Below are 22,023 nucleotides of genomic sequence, written 5' to 3' on the forward strand. Positions count from 1 at the left end.
ACCTGCTCCGCGCGTCAGTGGGCACGAGGGGAGGCTGGCGACGTTTAGGGTCCCCCGGCTTGGCATACAGGGACTGGGCCACACTGGCCAGGACGCCTAACCCACAGAGCCCCTGCCAAAAAAAAGTGCTTGGAGGGCGTGGCCAGGTCACAGGAGAAGGCCCTGGCCTTCCAGTTCTTCCCCGAACCCGTAGGAAGCCACCACACACTGGCCACAACCTGCCCAGGCTCCCGGCCTGGAAGCCAGCCTCAGGAGGAAAGGCCTGCATTCCTCAAGGGCAGATTTTTGCTCTGGGGACAGGAGCCTGCCCGGGGCCTGAGCCCCAAACCTGAAGTCCTCATGCTATGCGCTCTTTCTGCAGACCTGGCTTGGGAACGAGCAGGTCCAGACTGGCAGGAGCCGGGGGTGGGGGGAGCCGTCTTCTCAGCTGGGAGGCTCCCCTTCCTCTCTGGACTTCCCCTTGGCCAATCACATCGCATGGCACAGTAATTCCCAGCTCCCCTGCTGCCGCACGGCAGCACAGCCCTAGCCCTGCGCTGGACTCTGAGGCCTGTGAGTGGTCACTCACTGTCACCACCTGGGCCCGGCACATCCCCATTGGCCTATCCCAGCACTCGCCCTGTCCCCAAAACTCCCCAAGTCTCCCATCAGACCCAAGGCAGGACGACAGCCTCATTCTCCAGCTCTGCAGCAACTGGGCTGGGCCCTTGCTGTTTCCAGGGTCAACTGAGTATCAGACAGAGCAGGGGAGTTTAGTTAAAGCACAAATTCTGCTTGGAAAGGGACAGAGCAGTATGGTTGGGGTTATCCTTTGTCCCTCAACCCTCCCCCCCACACACACACTGCTGAGTTTTCCTGGAAACTGGCTACCATGCACAGCAGTGGCCGGGAGAGGTCTTGTCTTGTCCCTGTCGCCACCACCACCACTGCGAAAATGCAAATATCCCCCAGGTGGCTCACAGCGAGTCAGGCCCTGCGTGAAGATTTTACGTGCCTTTCCTCACTTGAGCCACAATATCCCCCTTGATGTTACTGCCATCCCCATTTTTCAGAGAAGACTGAGGGTGGGAGACCACGCTGGTAGTTGCATCTCCCAAGCTCCATGGTGGGGTAAGACGCTGGCTGCAGATGGGGTCCCCTCTGTGAGGCAGAGCAGAGCCTGACCCTACTCCACCTCTGCAAAGGAGCCCTCGCTGTGGTTAGCGAGCCAGCCCTCAGTTCCCCGCCAGGCCTGCATGTTGCAAACCAAGGTCGGGGGGTGGCAGTTCCTGTTACAGCAAGCTAGAAGGTGGGAGTCTTCCTTCCCTTTCAGAAGGGCAGGATTAGGGTCAGACGGGTGAGCTGCCTGAGGTCCCCAAGCAGCCCCACCTCCCCTCAGGCAGGTGCAGCCTGAGACTCCCCCTCTGTACAAGGATCAGATCCCCCACATCCTCGTCTGACTACAGAACCTGGCCCGAAGCCCATGGCCTGCCTCTCCTTCTAGCACCAGCCAAGGACCCGGCCCAGGCCCACCTGGATCAAGAGTCAGGGAGGCTCAAATCCCAGCCCACATGTCCAGCCACCCACGGCCCCGAACCTCTTCAAACACCCCCGCTCTCTGAGGCCTCCCTTCCTCTCTCGACTTCCCTTCCTGCTTCTCAATCTCTGGTTTCCATTTCCCACCTGGGGACAAGAGGGCTTCATAAATATGGCTAGCCCGGTGCTGGCACGAGGATTTAAGGAAACGAACAAATCTCACCACCACGCTTAGGGCAGTACCTAACATCTGCCGCTGTTACCCACAGAGTCTCAGGATGGCAGTCATGTCCACTCACCCACAGAAAAGCCAAGTACCTGGCCGAGTTCTGGGAGCAGGGATGTGGTAAGCAAAGGCCTGCCCTCAGAGAATTACATTCGAATGGGGAAGACGGACAGACAGACAACACGCACCACATCCAGTGGTAACAAATGTACAAAAGTCAACCACAGAGCAAGGCCTGGGAGGTGACAGGGATGGGGAGATGCTCTCATGGGTGTGATCACAGAGGCCTCCCTGGAGGAAGTAACACCTGACCTGAAGTCTGAGAAAGAATATAGCAAGAACAGACAGCTCGTGCAAAGGCCCTGATGGCATTGTGCGCGGTGTGTTCGAGGACAAGGTTTGCTGCCAGCTGGGACAGCCGTGCGCTCCCCGAGCCTCCAGGGCCCCCGGTGCTGCTCACTTCACCTCTCCTGCCTGGACGCACTGACCGCACCGGCTCTGCACCTGTGTGTGCATCAGCTGGAGGCAGGCCCCCTCAGCCACCTGGCCCTGTTCACTGTCACCCACTGTCACCAGCAGCCATCCAGGGTGCTCCGTAAGCTGGGCCAGGGGTGTGGCCCTCATTTATTCAGCCCTATCCCGCTGCCCCCTGAAAGCAGGACTGTCCTGTGCGTTCCCATACACAGTGACCAGGATAGTGCCTGGTGCCAGGTACGGTGCGTCGGGGTTAGGACCAGCCCCCTGGACAGTGACGTGGCCCTGGCCGACGAGGCTGGACGTGTACCCCTCGGACACACTCCCCCCACCCCCAGACATGCTCTGCCTGCTGGCCCTGCCGACTGCAGCTTCGAGGGCGAGAGCACCCGGTCGCAGGGTCTGAACAGGCAGGCTCTTGGGGTCCCTGGATCGCTCTGCAACTCCAGATAAGCAGGCCTGCACGTGCGGATGTGGACACCAAATCTACAAATCACAGTGCGCTTCCCTGGATGGACGGGGACGGGAGAGCACGGGGAGACACGCTGTGAAGTCCGAAGTCTGGCTGCGTGTTCCACGGGCAAGCACAGTGCCGTGCTCCGGTCTCACTATGGCGAACACCCGAGGCAGTGCAGGACGGAGGGGATGGAGGGAACCAGTACTCCTCTGTTCTACCTTTACAACTCTTCTGTAGACCCATGCTTATCCCAAATTAAAAGTTCATTTTTTTTTAAATGCTAAGTAGGAGAAAGAAAGTTGCAAACAGTCTAAAGATGTATACAAACGAGACCAACTTATTTAAGAAATAACTAATTACATGGGTACCTGTGCATTCAAATATAAAAACAAAAACGAAAAGGCACACACCAGCTTTGGGAAATGGTCACTTCTAGAAGTGACTGCCATCTCTGTAACATGTAATTTAGGAAAGGCCAAGCAAACATGATGAAAAATGTCACAAACTGGTAAAATTCAGAAGCGGGTACACAAGTATCGTTCATATTATTTTCTATGCTTAGCTATCTGTGTTGGAAAAGTTTCCTAACTTAAAAATTCAAACATGCACTAGGTAAAATAAATGAATAACTATTTCCATAAATGAATGGGTACATAAAGGTCAGGGGTGGTCCCAGGCAGAAACCGAGGTTCACCCCTATCATTAAAACCCAGGCTCTGGGGCCAGCAGGTGGGGTGGTAGGTGGGGCGCTGGACCCCCACATGGCCAGTCAGAGTTCCAGCCTTGGACATGGTGGTTTGCTTTCTCATGGCCCTCCCCTGTCTCTCTCTGGTGAGTGCACGTGCTCTAAAGCAAATTTTTAAAATAATAATAAAATTAAAAATAATTCTAAGGTAAAAACAGGTTCTAGAACTTTCTGGCTACTTTGGAGTTTAGAAATATTTGGCAGATGCTGTCCACAACAGAGACTTCATCCAGCGGTCCCTTCCAAGCCAGGATGCCATCTTGGATGGTGTCAGCTGACTCGGAGAAACTCCCCGAGCTACCTGAGAGTGACAGGGCGAATGGTGCGTGCGTCGGTGGTGGTGAAACTACTACAGAACGGAGGAGCCGGCTGGGAAGGGAGAGCGCTCAGGGAGGCACGGACGGGGCTCTGGGAGCTGGCCGTGCTGTCGGCCCAGATCTAAGTGACGGTTACGCGGTGACCTGTCACAGTTATTGTGAGACGACATACCAATAGTCAATGTGTGGCTTCACATTTTTAAAGGGCTCAGAAAACGCCATCCAGCCTTCATACTGAGTGTGTGTCCAAGCTCCCGACCTCGTTTCCAGCCATCTGTCTCCTCTGCTCACTCTCTTTTTTAAAGACAAACACCGCGAACACTGACCACAGGGCCTCCGCGCTCACCAGGACTGTGACCCGTCCTCAGTCAGCACGCGCTCTTGCCTCTGCACCCGTCTCCATGCCTCTCTACACGGAAGACAGGCCTGAGCGAGACCGACCCAGACAGGAAGCCAAAGCTGGGCAGGGCAGGACGCTCGGTGACACGGCATCCCCCTGCAAGGAGGCTCTACGATGAGCCCCAGGCTCCGGTCATTCTCGGCTCCATTTTTATCATTTTTTTAAGTTCTAAAACTTGGAAAAGAAAAAGAACACAAATTAAGGGGGAGGAAATTCGCATTTACTGGAACCTTCCGTGTACCAGCCTCCACGGGGCACTCAGAAGCGTGCGACTGGTCTTCACGGCCACTTTGGAGGGCCAAGGCAGTCAGGGCAGCTCCAGGAAAAGGAGTTTCGGATGAGCCTTTAACTCGCTTGAGGTCACCAGCCCTCCCGTGCCATCCCAGATCCTTTGCTGACCTCAGGACCCACTGGTCAATGCCATAGGTGATAAAAGCAAAGAAAGACCCGGCTGAGGGCCATGCTGAGACTGTGCTCCTCAGGCAGGGACCAATGGGAGGCCCAGATTCGATTCCCGCTCCAGCCTGAAGACCAGCATGAGGGCTCTATCTGCCACCCCAACCACTCAGGAGACAGATGCAGGGGGACTGCAAGCTAGAGGCTGGCCTATGCAACACAGCAAGACCCTGTCTAAGAGCGAGCGGGGCATGGCGGTGTGCACCTGTGGTCCCAGCTGCGAGGCTGACGCAGGAGGATCTCAGCGTGGCAAGACGCTGTCATGAAAAAACTAAAACTAAACCGAATTAAAGTAAAATCTGAAATAAACATTTTTGAAGAGGCACCACAACCAACAGCAGAATAAAAACTGTGGAAGATGAGCTGGCTCCATCGCCTGGTGGTTAAGGCAGTCGGTCCCACGTGGCCGAGCACATGGTTCAAGTCCCAGATCCAGCAGCTTGAGAAACACACCAGACACATGTATGTGCATGCCCAAAACCCCGCAAGAAGGGCGAGATGGACAGAAGGGATTACAGCACGGCCATTCCCCACAGGGGGTTCTCTCTCTCTCTTCTCCCCACCCTCCGTGAGCACATCCACCATCTAGCATGCACACACATGTACACATATACACTGTGAGAGTTCTCGGCAGTTTATAACTCATGGGCCCGTGAAGCATGTCTGGCTGCAAAGGTTTTGTCAGGTCAGGATCACGGTGTTTATTTATTTGTTTAAATGAGTCGACATTTTTTAAAAGTGAGATTTCCCAATAACGACCTATATTTCCAGCCGCAGACCTGCCACACCTGAGCCTGCGGTGGGAGGCTCCACCTGCTCTTCTTCTCCCAGACAACGCGCACACGGGCTCGGCCAACCACGGCTCCCGCCCTCTTACCTGTCCCACTCTGTAGCCCACATTTGTTGTCATTTGTCCCTACACCAAGTCTGTTCTGCTCAGTTAGGTCACCTGCCTGGCCTTCAATTTCTAATCCTTCATCTGAAACAGAAGTAGAATTATAAAAATAAACGTGGGCCTGGCCCCAGAGCCTCATAGATAAGGGAGCTGGATTCCACATGGCAGATCGCAGTTCGAATTCTGGCCCTGGTGGAACACCAGGCATGTGTGCGTGTGTGCCCAGAATCCTGACAGATGAAGAAATAGAGAAGGGACTGTGGCGTGACCATGTCCTGCTGGGAGTTGCTTTCTCCTTCCTCCTGTCTCTCCTTTGTGCTCACACATGCCCTTGAGCAAGGAAGCGAGAAAGGAAAGTCAGAGATGCGGAGCCTTAGTCCCGGGTCTGAAAGCTCAGCTGCACAGGAGCCAGAGCCGCGGATCGGCCTCGGTCCTTCGTAACGTACGAGGCTTCGTTCACCAGGCACCTTCCCGTGCGTCACCTCGAGGAGTCTCATGAAAAACTCCAGTGCATCTCCCCAGGACAGGCTCAACCTCAGGCCATGACATGAGCATGGGACCGAATCTGTGGGACACGAGGACATTCTTCAGGGAGATTGGCTGAACCCAGAGAGGAGTTCAAGGCCGAGTGCCCTGTCTCTAGTCACCTGATCAGCCATCCAGGGGACTGGTTCTTTTCTTTCCTTGTTTTTCAGAGAGATATTTGCTATAGGGCACGTTAGCTCACCGGAAAGATAGAGAGAAAGCAAGAAATCAGCCCCACACACACACAGGATGGCTACGTGTAATCCCTTCTCCTCCATTCTCCTAGGATTTAGGGCACATATGCACTCATGCCCAGCATGAATTTCAAGCCACTGGGCCCGGGACTTGAACCACAGTTGATTATGTGAGTGTCCTGTACCCCAACCACTATGCCACCTGCTGGCCCCAAGACCAGTCCTTATTGTAGATCTATACCAGACTCTTCACTAGGCAGTCTGAGAAATGCTTAATCCTATCTTACTACGGCCCTCCAGCAGTAAGAACCAAGACTTTTCAGTGGATACAGAACTTCAGAAACCCAGGAGTTGGCCACAATTGTCTCTGGCTGCCTTGAGAATTATACAAGAGACTCAGGACAGAGCCATCCCAATTAAGTGGCTTCAGGAAGGTCAGGAAGGCCATGCTAATTTTTGAGTCACTTTCCCCATCTGTAAAATGGGTAGACCATCAAAAGGCTTAAGGAAGACATAAAGCATAAGGAAGACGGCCAGTGAGACCACCCAGAGGGTGTGGTTAATGCATGGCTGCTAGGATGTGTCGGACCGGCCGTTCTACAGAAGGCTCCCCATCAGTGGCTGAACGTGGGCCTTTCCAGGTGCTTTACATACTGAATTCTAAATCCCGAGATGGGTACTATTTTCATTCTCTTTGGTTTAATTGGCTCTTTTTATTTTTAAATGACAATAACAGCATATAATTACGGGGGCAATATGGATTTTCCTTGCACAGAAGAACGTGCCGTGATCAAGAGCGGTATGATTATTCCCATTTTATCAACGAGGAGACTGAGGCGCACGAGGTCAAGCAAAGTCTCCAGGTTACACTGCTAAGAGTGGACCTGGGGTTCGAACCCAGAGAATGTGCCTTGTAGAGACCACTCTTTTGCCTACCACGCTATACTTTCTGCCTCCTACAAGTCATGCTGGACATGGTTCTCAGCCACGTCCTCCAGTCTGAGTCTGGGGTCCCAGATCTCTGCTGGTGGCAGAAGGAAACATATCTCAAAATGGGGACAAACCACAGGAGTCAATGGGGAAGATGAGGAGCGGGAATGGCAATGAGCAGCCTTCTCGCTCCTCCCAAGTCTGGCGTCAGGGGACTCCGGTATTCTGGCGTCGGCAACTGGCTGGGGGGAGGAACCCCCTTTACCTTGATGGGGAAACTCGAGGAAGAGGTTCTAAAGGCGGACTTTTCACTTTGGAGGTGACAAGTCCCATTTTGAACAAATGAGTTAAAAAGACTTTCTAGACATCCCACTGGCAACCCAAAGCGCATCTCCAGAGCTCCTGTCCGGGCTCAAAGTTCCTCTCAATGACTTCCGAGATGCCTTGCCGGCCATCTGCCATGTCTCTCTGCAAGCCACAGCTTCCCAAACAATAATCTTAGCTTTGTCATCTTGTCTCCCCTCCCCTCCCTGACGGATGGGACTTGCTTTATACAAATTGGTGACCTTGGTGCACAGCACGTGGTCAAAGCTCAAGAAACATTTACCAAGTGAGTCAAGGAGAGGGACCTCAGGAAGAGACAGTACAAGCTCAGCGGCTTAACACACAGAGATTGTTATCTCCTGGCTCTGCAGGTCGGAATCCCAGAACGGGTCTCCCTGCGCTAAAAGCAAGGCTCTGGGGCTGGCCCGGGGCTGCCATGGGAACGCGCTGGTCAAGTGGGGCCGGATCTGTGAGAAAGAGCTCGGTTCTGCTCCCTGGCCGGCCTGCACACGTGGGCACACGCTGCGACCCTGGCTGGGCAGGGACGGGGGAGGGAACCGTGGGACCCAGCCCTGTTGAAGGCGCCTCTCTCTCTCTCCCTCTCTCTCTCTCTCTCTCTCCCTCTCTCTCTCTCTCACTCATGAAAGAAGTAAACTTTGGGGCCAGCAGGTGGCATGGTGGTTAGGGTGCTGGACTCCCACGTGGCCGACTGCAGTTTGAGTTCCAGATCTTGCAGCTTGCATTCTCACTTTCTCTCCCTTTCCGTCCCTCTCTGGTAAGCGCATGTGCCCTAAAAGCAAATTAAAATAATAATAATAATAATAACTAAAATTAAATAAATAATTCTTTTTTTGGGGGGGGAGAGGTTTTTGCTATAGGGCGCATGTGCTCGCCAGAAAGACTGAGAGAGACAGAGAGACAGAAAGCGAGAAATCACCCCCCAGGGCGGACGGACATGCCACGTTCCCTTCTCCTCCATTCTCCACGCACATGCGCTCGGCGTGAATTTAAGCCACCGAATCCAGGACTTGAACCGTGTTTGACTACATGGGAGTTCAGTGACATAGCCATTATGCTAACTGCTGGTCCCCCGACAATTTACTTTTTACGTCACTTTTCTAGTCTTTAGAGACAGTGTCTTGCTATGTGGCCCAGGCCAGCCTCCAACTCCTGCTTCTCCTGCCTCAGGCTTCAAAGCGGCTGGTACGCGGCACATGCCCCTGCACTCAGGATGTGGAGGGCTTTGGGGGGCCATCGTTCTGCCTATCCGGGGAGTCGTACCCGACAGAGGCGACGTCATGGGGAAGAACAGAGAGGGCAATGTGGAGATGGCGACCGTGAGAGGACCCAGCCCTGGGACAGGCCCGTTTCTCTGCCTCAGTGCTGTCCTTCCTACAATAAGCATGGGGCCTGAATGCCCAATCCCCATAAGAAACGTGGCACGAGGGGCCCACGGCAGACCCACACTCGGTCCCAAGAGAGTCACGGCCTGGCGGAGTCTCCTGCCAAGCTGGAAGCTGGAGACACTAACGCTCACGCTCCAGGGGCCACCTGCTGCCACACTGCAAGAAAACAAGTTTTAAAACCTTAAACATGAGCCCACGCGAGGCAGGGAGGAGCCCACTTCGGAGGACAGATAGACAGTGGAGCTCAGGGCCCTGCACCCCTGCGGAGGTGGGTGGTGGCCACTCATCAGGACTGCCACACAGGAAGCCTGGCCCATGACCCAGCCAGCGTGCCAGGTTTCTCTGGCTTTCTGTCATGACAGGAAACCTCCCTGCAGCTGTTAGTGACCACAGGGGCTCCGGCCGCCTGATCACAGAAACCAGGTCTCCAGGCCACGCCCCGGGAAGCCAGGGGGCTCGAGGCTGGACCGAAAGTGGCCCCACAGTCCCTTACAACGCAGGCATCATCATGACAATGGACACAGGGCACCATCCAACACAAGACCCCCTTGCCCTGAACCATAGCCTCGTATGCCTGGCACCCTGCGTAACTGTCCTCTTGTCCGGTGACAAACTACCACTAACAGTGGCTTAAAACAACAAAGAGGCAAAAAAAAAAAAAAAAAAAAAATCCACCTCCCTAGGCTAAAACTGGGTGCCCGCCGGGCTGGGTCCTTCTGGAGGCTCCAGCGGGGAGTCCCTTTCCAGGTGGGTCTCCGTTTCCAGTGGTGCCCACACTCCTTGGCCTGCAGCCCCATCCTCCACCCTCAGGGCACATCACACCAACCTCTACTCCTAGCGCCCTCACTGTCTTCCACTCATGCTGACCCCCAGTCTCTCCTCTTTTTTCTTTTTTTTTTTTTTTTAAATTTACTTCTTTTTGTCTTTCATGAGAGAGATGGAGTAGAGGAGCACCCACGAAAGTCCTTCACCTCAAACCACCCCTGTCTCAGCTGGCCCAGATCACAGCATGCACACACACCCAGTGTGCTCAGAGAGGGCCTGGGATACAAGCCCGGCCCCTCACCCGTGTGGGGGCAGCTGCGTTACCACGGCTCCACCACCTGGGATGACCCTGATCTTACAGGGATCCTTGTGCGCACACTGGGCCCGCCTGGATAATCCAGACACTTTCCTGTCTCAACCCCCTGCACTTAACCCATTCACAAGGCCAGCTAGTCAGGTAACATAGCACCCCCACGTATGCCAGATCACAGCCACTCTGGGGGCCTTAGTCACACCTACACCCACGTCCTCCCTGCAACTCCCCGTCCAGAGATCTGAAGAGGAGGAGTGGATTATTCCGAAGGTGGCTTTGGAAGCACATGTCCAGGAAAGCCGAAGCTTAGGGCCCCACCCCCTCCGTGCCTGCAGTAACAAAGCTGACAGAAACCGAGCAGCGTCCTGGGGACAAGCAAAGAGGGGAAATGAAAAAGGAAGGAAGAAAAAAGGGAGTCCACATTTGCAGCCTCCCCACCACGGGCAACGCAATGCAGGGCGTTTTGCATACACGCTGAGAGTGGTCTCAGGAAAGCCCGGGCTCAGCGACGTAGAGGAACTCGCCCCAGGTCACACCCCTGCGCGTGGTGGAGCTGCCTCCCCCCCTTACTCTGTGCTCACTAAAAGAATTTTTTTCTTAAATTTTTTTAACTTGGATCATTTTGATATTTTCTTTTGTCCCAAAACGTTGTTGCAGTAAAACTTTTCCTTTGGGGTAGGAAATTATGCAAAGCATTTGCCACTGCCCCCACTCGCTTGGCGACTGAGCAGAGAACAAGCTATTTTGGGGCTCTGCGCTCCAGTGAGCTGCTCAGTCGGCCTGAGCTCACCGCCTGCTGCTTGGACGTTTTTTCTACAGAGGCCACTTCCTGAGGCTTGAATGAGGCAAGTTGGTGGGTCAGCCCAGCTCAGCCCAGCTCAGCCAGACCCACACCAGGCTCAGCACAAGGTACAGGGTGGTAAGCAGCCTGGAGCCCCCAGGACCCAACTCAAAGCAAAACCCTGTGTCTTAGAAAGCGCAACGGCTATGTGGAAGCTTGTCACCAAGACACACAGGATCTGAGCCCTCAACCAAGGCCACAGCCATTGCAGCTGCCCAAGTCTATGTTTTATTATTTCATTCATTTACATCATTCAAAAGAGCCCCAAGCTGATGGGCTCCACCTCCAACACACACCACCAAGTGTGGGGTAGTGGGGCTCACGGTGACAGGCCGAGGTTGTCACTGTCAGCATACCACACCGTGCAGGGCAGTCGCTATGTGCCTGCACTCTCCCGAGCACGCTCGTATCTCTCATTTCATCCTCACAATCTGATACTGCGGGCAGTACGTTCCCCGTTTTATAGAAGGGGACACTGATATGCCCAAGATCACCCCTCAGGAGAATGAGTCAACAGACTGATCTATCCAGACACTGAGATACTAAACAGCAATGCAAAAGAACGAAACCTCGACACCAGCAACATCACGATGAACTTCAGGAACATTATGCCAAAGTCACCAAGCACAGAAGGGCAGGTTCGGTTAGGATTCCATTGACAGGAGATCCCCAAACCAGCCAGACAAGCCTGGAGCGACAAGGGCAGGTCAGGGAGACCTGGGGCAGGATGCGTGTGTGCTGGGTGGTGCTGCTGACTGCAAAGGGATACGAGGGAACCTTCTGGAATAATGGAAGTGCCCTTTGTGCTGATTAGGGAGTATGTAGGTGTGCATGGAAAAGCATTAAGCTATGTACTGAAAACGGGTGCGTTCTACTGCAGCACAACGCAGCACAGAAAGCAGGCACAGCTCCCATCTCCCAGATCATCACCCTTAAGGGGGAAATACACATCTTGATGGAGAAGCAGCCAAACGCTAGCTCGGTTCCTGTGATTCCTAGGTGGGAAGCAATGGGAGATACTTTTATCCATGATTTTCCATATTTCCTAAAGGATCAAGAATAAATATGTGTTTCTCTCATAATGGAGAATAAAACCATGGTAATTGTAATTTTGAAAGCTAAAATAAGATGAGTCCAGCCTTCTTGAGACAAAACTAGATACTTCTGGCCCAGAGAAGGGTGAGAAGCACAGGACCTGGGGTCGGGAGGTGCACGAGCCCTTTATGAGGTTTCCTAGGTGCCTGGGGCAGGGCCATACAAGGGGATTCATATGAGCTCTCCTTACCTTGTGGGGTTTTGGAGTACATCCGAAGTTCTCACTAAAAAGCTACATGTTTTATTTGTGACTTAAACAGCCCCCAAGAGATCTCACCAACTTATGGAAGAAGCAGCAACTCTGCCCCATTCCTGTGTCATCTGAAAACCAAGTTCCATAATGTCCCCTCCACGATCCTCCCTGTGCCAGGGTGATGGGCTAGGAAGCCCTCAGTTTCCATGGAAACTCACAAAAGAGGGCATCCTTACAGAAACTATTCCAACCGTATCCTTCTTCCTATTGCACCAACCAGGCCACATCTGACGGAGGGAGTGTCCTGTGCACTGGCTCTACCCTGGCTACTGTCCAGGCCTCAAAGGCCTCCAGAAACACAGCCCTCACTGGAAAGACGGTTTCTGAAATGCAGGCCTCTAGAGCTCTATGTCACTGTAGCTGACGGGCATTCCCAAGGCCCAGGGAGAGGAAAGTCACCCCTCCGGCCATGTCTATGGTATACCTGGTGTGTGCTAGTCATTGTGCAAAGCGTTGGAACAATGAGTAGAACAAACACAGCTTTCCTAAGGGCTGGCAGTCCAAGGCACAGGGACATTAAATGACCACATGAATGTAAACAATTACCAGTGTGACCAGGCTCCCAGAGAGAAGGGCAGAGTGGAATGACACACCAACAGGCGCATATTCCAGACAGGTTGGAAGCAAAGAACTGACTGAACCATAGATTGTCAGGCAGAAAGGACCTTACCACTGAGGCAACTGAGGCACAGAGGATGGAAGCAATCCTGGTAGTAGTGATAACGTAACACACTGGGCCCTCACAGCAACCCTATGAAATAGGTGTTGTAATCCTCACTTCACAGACTGGGGAATGTGGGCCCACAGAGGGGAAGTGGCTGAGGCCAGGTCACGTGCTAGGGAGGAACAGAGGACAGCCAGGTCTCTTTCTCTTTCCCCTTCCCTCCGAGAATCTGACTTCTCCTTTGAGTTCCTGCTTTCAACTCAAGTGCTGGGTTGACCCCACATAATAAGAAAACCTAGCCTAAATGCTCCATGAGGGCAGATGGCTTGTCTTTACTTCTGCCCTCCCCGACCCAGGCCTGACAGGCAGTAAGTTCCTAGCAGATTAGCTAAGTGAAAGTGTCACAATTTACCCTGTGATAGTCCACAGACCCCTTTGCAGGCTTCTGGAAGGCCAAGTGCAGTTTGAGAAGCTCTTTTACCTACTGCATTTACTGCGGCCATAGCAACAGTAAACACAACTGATCCCAGACATACAAAACCACTCTGTCTACACCCTTGCATGAGGCCCCTCAAGATGATGGTGGATGAAGAGGACACAGTGGGACATTGACAAGCACGGCCCTTACATCTCACAGCTCACCCCACCAGGAAGAGAGGTCTGTGTCCCCCTCCTTAAGTGTGGGTTGGCCCTGTGACCTACTTTGACCAATAACAGGACAAGAGAGAAGTGATATTAGGCAAGTTCCAGGGTGCAGACCTCAGAAACCTTGAGGTCTCTGCCTTCTCCCTCTTAGAATATCTCTTTGAAACTGCCAACTTAGGAAGCTGGGCTAGCTTCCTGGAGAATGAGTGGCCACAGGAGAACAGAGGCTGTTCTAAAAGCCTTCAGGAGGCCCTGAAATAAACAATGATAGGAAACACACAACACCCAGGCAGGGCTGTGTGCGCATGCACCCACACACCCAAGTTTCCAGAGGGAAGAAACAAGACTCCTCCCTAGTCATGATTATAATAGCAAAATCCAAAACAGCCTTTCGGGAGACCAGAGACCCAGCAATTGGAAGCAGCATGGCCAAGCTGTGTGGGGTATGCTTGAGGCCCACTAACCAGTGGATATCTTCATACAAAATCTTTTCCAAGAGGCTGAGGAACTCAACAGATTCTTGCCACAGGAAATCATGCACCTAAATCAGCTCTTACAAGAGAACTCCTTCAATGTGGCTGACTTGACCTCCCTCCAGGCCCCCTAGACATCCCCTCCAAGGATGAGGAGAGGGAAACAGAAGCAGGAGAAGAAAGAAGTTCCTAAGTGCAGCTTCTCCCTGGGAAGGAGAAGATCTTGGCCCTGCTTGCCCTGGTTAAGCCCAAGTCTGGACTCTGAGTGCATTCTGGTGACCACATGGATCCAACCCCTGGCTCCCAAGATGGAAGACGCAAATGTTTTGGGATGGCAATCCAGGAGAAGGTGCTAGAGAGGGTGCTTGCAGTCAGGACCAAGGCAGAAGTCTCCCACACAGCCATGTCCGGGGTGTCTCAGAACACGAGGGTGCTGTGGCCAAGGCCTTCAAGGAGATCCACATAATGGATTACGGGCCTTGGTGCATGAGTGCGGTGAGGCAGCCGCAGGGGGCTCAGGGCCATGGTGTGGACCCTAGAGCCTGCGGTATGATCAGCAGAAACCCGGAGAAAACTGTCAATCCAAAGCATAAAGAAGCTATCTATGCACTGAGCCCAGGGTTAATAGGAAAATATCCAACCCATTCTAAATAAATAAATAAATAAGTAAAACAGTCTTTTGATTTTAGTAAGGGATAGGTTTTTCACAAGCACTAATTCATTCTGTCTTTATCAGCACCTAACAACATACGTACTAATATTATTCCCATTCCACGCATGGGGAGACTGAGGCGTAGAATTTAATTCCTTTCTCCTCAGTCAGGCCTTGTAACTTGCTTCAACCAAAAAAGAATGTGGCAGAAGTGTCACTCTGGCTTTGGGTCTAAACCTTCAGACCATCATAGCTTCTGCTTTCTCTGCTTTGGAAGAAGCCTGCCCATAGGAGTCCAGCTACTATGAGATCACCATGCTATGAGGAACCCCAAGTGAGCCATGTGTGTTGGAGGGAGGAGGGGTACATGAAGGCATATGGAAGGGCCAGAAAGCCTTCTTAGAACCTTCAGTCCAGTCATCAACAGAATATATCCAGGTGAGGTACTCCAGTCAACAACATGAAGGAAGACAGAACAACCATCCAACTGATCCTTTCCCAAATTCCTTGGCCAATGGAATTGCTGTTTTAAGACTCTGTTTTGATATGGTTTGTTATTCAGCAACAGAAAATTGAACCACTGCCCCTCACACACTGGTTTCCAGGCCTAGGAGCATATATTTTTCCCTGACACTGGGAAAGACCTTCTCCTGTGTGAGTAGTCCTGGACCCCTGAGAAACTAGACCTCTCCTATTGATAATATTGTCCAAAAAAAGTGCTCACTGAGCTAAAGATTCCATATACCAGGCCTCTAGTCTTCACACCAACCCACAAGGTAGGCACCACCACTGTGCCTGTTTTACAGATACAGACACTGAGGCCCAAGTGGGTCATCACAGAGAAAGATGGCAGGGCCAGGAGTCAAGCCCAAGCTTGTCCAGCTCCAAAACTACTCTCCTAGATGGTGCCATGTGATCTCCCACAGCACACTGACCGCCTCGGGGACTTCCAGGAAGTGCACACTCATATCTTTCTGGGGACACAGGTTAGTTGTGGTGTTGGGTCACAAAGCACAGCCACTAGAACCAGAAAAACCACTGTTAGATCAATTAGGCCGCTGTTTCCTGGGCCCTCATCAGGTATAAAATCCACCAAGGTCCCTCTTAGAGAGAAGCAGAAGTTACTTCATTCTCATTATATGCATTTGTGTGAACACCTGACCAGCATGTGCCCAACTCCCACAAGCACACAGTAAGGTCCAAGAGATTAAAGACCCCATCGCCTTCTACCAGAACTCAGTACGGTTCCTTATATTTAAGAAATGGTCGATAAACAGTTGAATGAATGAATAGTGGGAGGAACAGATGCAATGACGACAAACGAACACTCTGTGCTTAGGGCCATTTTACATGGCAAAATCAACAAAGCACGCAGAAAACATGGCACCACACAGACTGGGAGGATGATGCTCGTGTGTAGGTGGAGGGCTGAGACGCAAAGGCAGAGTGTTGCTGTGTTTGCCTCAACTGTGCATGTGGACAGATTTTTCACCACTTTGTGCACAATCGTGAATGACCACAAAAGCACCAGGAGTATGGGCTTGGGGGTTACAAATAAGCTTCAGCAAGTAGACAAATTCACAAATAATGGCTCTGCAAGTAATGAGCGCCAAGTGTAGATGCTGAGTGTAAGATGCCGTCTCACCGGCTGGGTCGCTAGGTAGCAGTGGCTTGTGGCTAAACTATCTGCTGTACAGAAGGTCTGTCTGTACAAGAGGACACCATAGCCAAAAAGTGAACAGTGAGAGAGTGAGTTATTTCTGTTCCCCTGGTCCCTGTTCCCCGGATGCTCTGAGCTGAATGGGTGTCTTTCTCAGCCCCATGTTCTAGTAAATTCTCTTTCTGGCTTTTAAGATACTTTCTGATCGCATCAAAAAAATCCCAACTCATGCTGAGAGCAGGGATAAGTGGGCCATTAGACACACACTCTCTAGAATCAAGACAGAAGTCCCAGAAAAGACTGGCCAATCAGGAACAAGAATAGAAAGACACACACACACAGAGAGAGAGAGAGAAAACAGTAAGTCTCAGAGTGGCCCAACTCTGGCCCATGTGTGCTAGCACAGGGTCCAAGGGAATCTGTCTTCATCTGGTCCCCACCAGAAACAGACCTTGAGATGAAGATGCATGTGCACACAGACTGTTTGGGAGAGCAACCCAGGAGGGAATTCCTGGAAGGGAGTGGGGATGTGAGATGAGAAAGCGAACACAGCCAAGAAGGGTAGGTTACCAAGTCTCTTACTCCTGTGAACAAACAGAGCTTAAACCCACTGGGTGGAGCCAGTACGAACAGACCTCAGGGCTGTCCCAGCTAAGGGTGAGGGAGTAGTGATCCAACTCCACATGCAGCAATGGTCATGTCTAGAGGCAGTGACTCTCCAGCACTTCAGGCCTATCATGTACCTCAAGCCACCAGAAGCCCTCTGCATTGCCACAAGTGTTTGCAGCAAGCAGCCTGTGGTGTGCAGGTATGTGTTCCCTGCTATAAAACCAATCAGCTCAAATAGCCAGCAGGTTCTGGGATACCAAGGCTCTGCTCAGCAATGATTTCCCCCTGAGGTACTGAGAACAAACTCCCAACTCTTTCCTCACCCATAGGATTGGGAATATTATTCCTTAGAGGGACTTGAGAATTAAGCATGTGTCTGACATGACTGGTCAACCTCTCTAACCCCACAGATGCTATTACCAAGCGGTTCGAATCTGCCATGTACTGAGCTGAGCTCATTTTTCTTGATCTCATGAGAGCCTCACAAGCACCCTGTGGATCCCATTTTGCAGAAAGTCACACATGGTACGTGGCATAGCTGAGATGTGAACCCTGTGTTATCAGTTTGGGACCACATGGTACCTTCGCAGTGCAGTCCCTCAGGACCCTCCTGCCTCCCTAAGAGGGCCATATGGGTGTTCTGACTCTAAAGTATGAAGAGTTTGCTACCTTTAAGGTTAAGGGGAGGGGTTTACCTCCAAAATAGTCAGCAGGGCCTTAGGAAATGCAAACTGGTGCAGCCCCTTGGAGAACAGTCTGGTGGTGCCTCAAAAGGTTAGCCAGAGTTACCAAAAGGTTAAACCAAAGGTCACGTACACCCAGTGATCCCACTCGTTGTTATACACCCAAGAGAATTGAAAATGTAGTCCACACAAAGACCTGAACACAATCTCATTCATGCCAGCACTACCAACCACCACCAAGAGGAAGAAATAACCCAGACATCTAGCAATAAATACAGCACAATCTGTCTGTACCACGGACCATTAGCGAGTCATAAAAAGGAACGAAGCACTGACACTCACTACAACATGAATGAACCTGGAAAACATGATGCTGAGTGACAGAAGCCAATCGCAAAAAACCCTATATTGTATGACTGACTGACATGAAATGTTCAATATGGAAAAGTCCATAGAAATAGAAAGTGGGTTAGAGGATGCCAGGGCTGAGGGGAGGGGAGAAATGAGGAGTGTCTGGGACTGAGGTTGGGGTTTCTTTTTGGGATGTTGAAACTGCTCTGGAATTAGATAATGAAGATGGATGCACAGCCCCATTAATATGTGAAAAATCACTGAATTGTACTTGAAAAGAATGAACTGTACGGTATTTGAATTAATTTATTATTCACAATGATGACAGCCATGGTAATAACAATGGAGTTGATGAGCTTCCGGCCCTGTGCGAATTCTATTTTAAAAAGATCAAGGAGGAGGGGCCAACAGGTGGCATGATGGCTAAGGTGCTGGACCCCCACATGGTCAATTGTGGTTCAAGTCCCAGACCCAGTAGATTGAAAATCATGTTGGGTGCATGGGAATACATGCCTAAAATACCAAGAGAAGACAGGAGGAGAAGGGATTATGGCATAGCCATTCCCCCTGGGGAGGTGATTTCTCACTTTCCCTTTCTCTGTTTCTTTCTGGCGAGGGCATGAGCCCTATGGCAAAAACCTTTAAAAAAAATTAATAATAATAAAGAAGAAGGGGGAAAAAATCAAGGAGAAACTCAGTTGGAGAGAATTTCTCCCGAGCCTGCCGACCTCCCCATTAGGATTCTGGCAAGGACTGGCATCTTCCACCTGAAGTCAAAGCAGCCGTGAGACTCCTGAGAGGATCTATAACATCACGTGTACATCTGCACAGAAAGGTCCACTGGATCTCCAGTGGATAGAGAGAAACCATAGAACTGGGAGTCAGGAAAAAGAAGGACACTAACTTTTTTCTGTGTCTGCATAAACACCAAGATCTCTTATTCATCTTCAAAGAGAGAGAAAGGAAGAAAAAAAAAAAAGAAGAAGAAATGTTTATCTGTCTAGTAATAAAGGGTGTCCCAAGAATCTGGGTCTCAGTCTCACATCCCTGGAGGTGCTAGGTCTTCACCTACTTGAGGGCTCTCTGAGGTGCTGGTTGCAAGCCAGGAGCACTTGGACCACATGCATTTGTTTTAAAGTGTATTTATTTGCCTCTTTCGTGATAGAGATGAAAAAAAACAGACAGAAATGGAGAGAAAGAGAGGGTCACCCCCAACAGGGTCTTCATGCTGCGATCCAGCCTCCAGCCTTAGTCACCCAGGATCGTGGGCATGTGCTCACCCAGCGTGCACAGGAAGACTTCTCAAGTACAAACGCAGGATCTCCCCCATGGCTACAGAATCACTGAGCATCATGTCAGCACCATAGCCTGGGGCTTGCCTGAATTTGCTTTAATGTTCCTATCCTCAACAGATTATGTTGACAGACACCACCTAGGAATTCCCTTAAAAGATCAGAAGAGCTATGTACCGGTTAGCAAGATTTCGACAGGATTGTGCCACCCCAGGAGAGACTTGCCCACCCTGGGAGGGGAATGCACCCTAGCAGGCACAGCTTACCCACTCACTACGTTACCTGCAGGCCCCAAGTCCAGAGGTCCAGAGGCCATGCTGCACCAAGGAGCAGAGGCACCTATGGAACCTGAGACTGCAGGTCGCTAGGCCTTCCCTCTTAGTTCCCTGAGTGGATATAACTGTCCGGTGTGGGCTATTCTGTGCTCCTCTCCTCCATGATCAGGGGATAGAGCAATAGTTATATAAGGCAAAGGGTCTATAAAGTGGGGGACAGAAGAAGTATTCACCTAGTAGCTTCTGCATTGACAGCGCAGTGTAACAAGAGGCAGCTGCACATGACCAGTACAGCACTACCTGCCTGGCCACTTACTAGCTGGGTCATCCTGAGCAGATGATTTTACCTCTGTGTGCCTCAATCTTCTCATCTGTAAAACGGGGATAAGAGAATGCAGACTTCATTGACTTGTGACACTAAGTGATAATATATGGGAAGCTCTTCGACCTGGATCGGGCTAATAGGCACTATGCAAATATTAGCCATGATGGTGCTGGTGATGGTGATGGGTGGGGCTGATGGGCCTCCTGCCCTGTACAAGGGTGTAAGCGGTGCTTTTGCCTGAAATCAGTTCTGCCTTTGCAACCTGGACCTCAGGCACAGAGTGGAGAGCCCCGGCTTCTAGGGCAATCCCCACAGCCCTTGGACCCCCCTACCACAGATCCACACTTCCCCATCCCTGCTACCTGCAAGAGGTCCATGAGGCCACCTGCTCCTTCTTGGGTTCCAGAGCTTTCTTCCTTCTCCCAGTGTAAGAAGAGGGCAAGGTAAGGATGAGACATGGGCAGCTGGCCCTGTGAGGTTGACACATGAAGTCACCAGGTTTGCCAAGACTATGTTCTACCATGAGGTTCCAATGACAACCTGAAGTGCACCTACCACCAGAATGCTAGTCATGAGACTCAAAGTGGAAATTTGGGGCTTGAAATGTAACTGAAGAGGCCTCTTAGAAAATAGAATGGACAGCACAGGAGGAGGTGACCTCAACTTTGCAGCCTGAGGGACCAGCTCAGTTCTCCACTGAAAACGCTCCCTTGGCTCCCATCTTCTTGGGAGGAAAAGCCTATGGTGGCTTTCCCAGCCCCATGCCACAGGTGGCCCTGCTTCCTCCTCAACTTTCCTGCTTCTCACTCCACCTCGTATCACCCGCTCAGCCTCCTGTTACCAGGACAACCCCCAGCTTTGTACCTGCTATTCTTGCTGCATATACTCCCCCATGTATCTGCAGAGCTCACCCCCTACCCTTTCCAAGTCCTTCTTAGTGAGATTCCCATACCCCTATTCCCATTGCTGACTCTCAGATATCCCTTTCAGCAATTTCTTTCTCTCCATATACATACAAATTACTCAGTTACAATTTACAAGGCAAGTCGTGATCCTGCACCATGAAGTCTGCAGACTGTCCTAGGGCCACATGGCAATTCAGACTCTGAGTCCCAATGGGCATGGGAGCTCCCCCAGCAGCAAGCTGAGAGTGCCACCTGGAACACAGGTAACCCAGAAGAAGGTTTTGCCATAAGTACCTAGCAAAGAAGCATAACTGGAACTGGATGCTCAGGCTCAGCCGACAGATGGCACACCTAAATCTTGGGTGGATACTCAGACCAGCAGCAAAGCCAGCAGACACACACAGATCTACATTTTCAGTCCCTGTGGGAAATTAACACTATCTGACCTCGCCAAGCAGGGAGGCCACCATGATCATCATAGCAACTGCCACAGAGAACCTCTGGTGCTTGAAGAAGAGGGAAACAGGGCTCTTCCACAGGAGGCCTACACGCCGCCGCTTGTGCCGCCGCAATGTCTCTAGTGATCCCTGAGAAGTTCCAGCACATCTTGTGAGTACTCAATACCAACATCGATGGGCGGCGGAAAATAGCCTTTGCCATCACTGCCGTTAAGGGTGTGGGGCGAAGATATGCTCATGTGGTGCGGGGGAAAGCAGACACGGACCTCACCAAGAGGGCAGCAGAGCTCACTGAGGAGGAGGGGGAACGTGTGGTCACTATTATGCAGAATCCACGCCAGTACAAGATCCCAGACTGGTTCTTGAACAGGCAGAAAGATGTCAAGGATGGAAAATACAGCCAGGTTCTGGCCAACGGTCTGGACAACAAGCTGCATGAAGACCTGGGGAGACTGAAGGAGATGTGGGCCCATAGAGGGCTGCGCCACTTCTAGGGCCTTTGGGTCTGAGGCCAGCACACTAAGACAACTGGCTGTCATGGCCATACCGTGGGTGTGTCCAAGAAGAAATAAGTCTGTAGGCCTTGTCTGTTAATAAATAGTTTATATACCAAAAAAAAAAAAAAGAAGAGGAAAACAGGTAATGCAAAGGACAGAAAGCTGTATTCTAAAAGGGTGCTGTCCAACGCAGCGGCCATGGGTCATATATCTCTGTTGAGCACTCAAAGTTGAATTGGTCCAAACTGAGATATGTTGTACATATAAAATAAATCCTGAATTGTGAAGACTCCTACAAAAAAAAAAAAAAAAGAATATAAAATATATCAAGAGGGAACCAGCAGTTAGCGTAATGGCTATGTCGCTGGACTCCCACATAGTCGACCACGGGTCCCGTCCCGGA

General features: G+C 51.4%; 1 protein-coding gene and 2 pseudogenes across 2 annotated transcripts in view; 2 read left to right on the forward strand and 1 right to left on the reverse strand.

Moving 5' to 3' along the window:
• The window catches only part of PLCG2 (phospholipase C gamma 2), a 167,160-nt gene that overhangs the window by 120,378 nt on the left and 24,759 nt on the right, over positions 1-22,023 (reverse strand). The gene's annotated exons all lie outside the window — the stretch shown is intronic.
• On the forward strand, positions 4,711-20,061 carry LOC102497688 (proteasome activator complex subunit 2-like; annotated as a pseudogene).
• Positions 21,198-21,748, forward strand: LOC106733176 (40S ribosomal protein S18 pseudogene; annotated as a pseudogene).

Source organism: Tupaia chinensis, unplaced genomic scaffold, assembly GCF_000334495.1.
Source record: "Tupaia chinensis unplaced genomic scaffold, TupChi_1.0 Scaffold000355_1, whole genome shotgun sequence".
NCBI lineage: Eukaryota > Metazoa > Chordata > Mammalia > Scandentia > Tupaiidae > Tupaia > Tupaia belangeri.